Consider the following 3564-nt stretch of genomic DNA (forward strand, 5'->3'; position numbering starts at 1 on the left):
AGTCAAACACTGGGGGGGTAACTGTAGAGAAATATTCCTTAGTCCTTCACTCTATGTAAGAAACACGACCCTGTGGGTTTATGTTTTTTTTTTATTATAATAATAACTTGAATAATAATTTGTAAAATAACTTGTAATAATTTTTTTATAGAGGTAAGTTACTGAGTATCCCGGAAAGGGGAGGGAGGTTATAATTAAAGAATTTAAGGGAAGAAAAATTTGGATTTGATGAGCAAGGAGGTTTCAGAGGTGGGGATGGATCATTTTAATTGGGTAATTGAACAGTATTTAAAAGGTAAAGTTTTTTTTTTTTTATGGATTTAAAAAAGGGATAGAAGAGTGGATAGAGGAGAATGTAGATTTTCAAAATATATGGGAAAAGGTGGGGTTATTAAATGCTGCAAAAAAGTTTTATGAGGAAGTGAGGCCAGGGTTTGGTGTAGGGAAAAGGGGAATTTGGGAAAAGGGTTTGACAGGGGGTTTTAATGTCACCATGGTTTTTTAAAATTTTTTTAGATGGGGTTAAAGGGAAAAAGATTTGGAGGGGGTGGGGAAAATTTGGGGGAAACAAATTCAAAAGGAATTGACACAGAATTTTTTGATGATACTGTGCTTTTGGGAGATTCTAAAGAAAAGAAAGGTTATGGATGAGTTTGGGGAATGTGTAAAGGAGAAAGCTGAAAGTGAAAAAAAAGAGTAAGGTGATGAGGGTGCCAAATGTTTTAGATAAAGAAAATTGGATATAAAAAGGGAGGAGATAGGGAAGAAGTGAATTTTTTCAGATATTTGGGGATTTGGGGAGTGGGCGGAGGGATTTATGAAGGATGAGGTTAATCAAAAATTGATGGGGGAAAAAGGTGAGGGTTGAGGTTTTGGGAGTAAAAAACGTTATCTATGGGGGAAAGAAGGGAAATAAAAGTAAGTAGACCCCTTTTAGGGGTGGGGGTGGTAAAGGCAGCGAGAGAGGGTTGGGGAGGCAGGAGATGTCCTGTTTAAGGGGCAATGGGGTTTAAAAATAGAAAATTGGGAGGGGAAATTAGGAGAAGGTGTGGGTTAATAAAAATATTAGTCAGAGGGCAGGAGGGGGTTTTTGAGGGGTTTGTCAAGAGAGAATGGGTCAAAGTAGAATGACAAGGAAAGATATAACCCCCAAGGGAAGGAAGGGGGGGTATGTAAAGGGGTTGGGGAGGGGGGAAAGGAGGTTTTTTGGGCAGGCTTGGATTCCAGCAAACGGCGTGAGCGGAGATAGGAGGAATGGAGAAAGGTACTTGGGGCCTGACGACTGTTGGAGGAGAGGGTTATTTTTTGAAGGGATTCAGGGAAAACCGGACAAATGGGCTTTAGTCCTGGAAATGGGAAGGGCCTGCACTTTAAAAGGGGGGGTTTTTGGGAAATTCAGTTTGGGGGATATTTTTGTATCTTATAGGATGCTTCAGATGTTGTATTTTGAGCACCTCTGCAAAACAGGATAATAAAAAGTGTGGGAAAGTGTTTAATGATGATGAAAAATTTTTTTTTTGGGGATTTTCTTTTGGGTCACCCTGCCTGTGGGGGACGCACTTGTTAAAAAAAAAAAAAAATAATTTTTGAAAAATTTTTTAATAATAATTTGTACTAATAATAATTTGTCAGAACATTCCTTCTAAAAAATTACATGAGAATGGAAATGCTGGCTTATTTATTCTATGTACCACTAGGGAAAACTTGTACAAATGGGCGTTGATAATGTTTTGCCACAACCAGAACCATCGTTTTTTTAATGGGTGGCAGCCAGGTCCTTCCCACACACCCTACCTACCACACCACTTTCTACAAAAAATACTTTTCACTTTTCCCCCCCACATTAAGACTAAAAAATTTTTTGGAAGAATGGGGTATGTTTTGCATTTTATCACTATTTAAACATTGTCAAGATTTTTGTGGGGGGAAAGGGGGCTACCACCCCTAACTTAAGGTAAATGCTACTCCCCTTTTCCCTCATTAAGATTAGAATATTTTATAAATAATGAGTCAAAGGATTTTTCTTTTTTTTGTTTCAAGCCAAGTTCATTGAATTAATGTAAGTAAACTTATCACGGAATATACATTTTTAAGGGGAAAAAAAGGTGTTCTGTTTTCCCGTTTGCTGCTTTCCCAGAGTAACCTAACCCCCCCGATAAGTGGGGCCCCCAGATTTGAAAAACAACCGTTGCCTTTCTGTATCTTTATAATTTTAAAATTTTACACACATAGTATATATATTTAAACATTTTAGGAGATCACTTATTCTATATGGCTTGATTGCAGATGAGCAACAGGAACTTTGTTTTTTCATAGGGTGATAAATGGTTCTTCCAGCAAAGGAAAAATTGGGGCTGGGGGTCAATTGCCTTCCAAAAATCTTATGCTCAAGGGGGGTAAAAAAACCAGTGCTTCTTTAAGCATCTTAAGGAAAAATTACCCTTTTAAAAAGGGGTTTTAGAAAAGTGGGCACACAGCATTTTACCAACCTGGGGTACCATCAAGAATAATGTTGACCCAAGGGCAAGATACACCACCTGCAGCAGTGACTTCTCCAATATTTATGTCAGAAGACTTCTCTGAGCTAAATCCTTTGGATTACCAGTTTGAGGGAGCATCTTTAATTTTGGCTACTTCAATTAGTACAGCAGAGCTTTTTTTTTCTGAGAGGGTTTAAATGGGGTCCTAGTAGAGTTTTCTATGTATTCAGAATATTTAATAATAATGGTACAATTCACTGTCCTTTTCATCCACTTGATACCATACTGTTACCTCATCTGTTGGTACTAACTTGGCTTTTTCTTAGCTTCTGCAGTCTGTTGACAACCTCACGTCTAATCCTCATCTAACATTTCGTGATGGAGTAGATCCAAAAGAATTAGAACAGTGTCATCTGAATGGGCCTCATTTGGATCCCAATTCAGCAGCTTTCTACCACTAGCTGTATTTAACATTAAGATCACAAGCATCAATAGTATGTCCTAAAATAGTAATTGGGAAACCCGAATTAAGCATTTGCTGAATCTCTTCATCAGTAAGCTCAGCAACTTCTGTGGACGTTTTACATCACCTTTCAGTCTTGCTCCCAATACTTTGAAATTCATGTCTGCCCCAGAGTCACTCCATACTTCTCCTGTCTAGATGTTGTTAAGTCTAAAATTCAGCCTTTTCCCCCAATGTATTTAAGTTCTAGAACATCATCAAGAATTCTTTATCTTTGTTATGACTACTACCTCCGGCAATGGGTATTTCATCAGTGTTGAGTTTGTCTCTCATAAATACCAATTCAAAAAAATTTTGTAGAATGTTCACACAATTTTCAATCTTCTACAGTTTAAACCCTTTTGGCTTTTAACCATTAAGTGGGAAAAACTATTTTTGGGTCACCCTAAAAATGAAGAAAAAAAGATTACCCAAAAAAAATGTAGCAATAATGTCCCGACAGTGGTAATTCAAGGGAAAATTAAATACGGGGTCCCTTTTGATTTATTTTTGTCTAAAAGGCCATTCCATTTATTAAGAATTTTTTCCCAAAAGGAAAAATTTAAATTGGGATTAGTCTTT

At 37.2% G+C, this 3564-nt stretch overlaps 1 pseudogene; it reads right to left on the reverse strand.

Annotated features, from left to right (window-relative positions):
* Window positions 1-2481: 2481 nt before the first annotated feature.
* Window positions 2482-3276, reverse strand: LOC138854354 (isoleucine--tRNA ligase, cytoplasmic-like; annotated as a pseudogene).
* Between the last annotated feature and the right edge of the window lie 288 nt (window positions 3277-3564).

Source organism: Cherax quadricarinatus, chromosome 55 (genome assembly GCF_038502225.1).
Source record: "Cherax quadricarinatus isolate ZL_2023a chromosome 55, ASM3850222v1, whole genome shotgun sequence".
NCBI lineage: Eukaryota > Metazoa > Arthropoda > Malacostraca > Decapoda > Parastacidae > Cherax > Cherax quadricarinatus.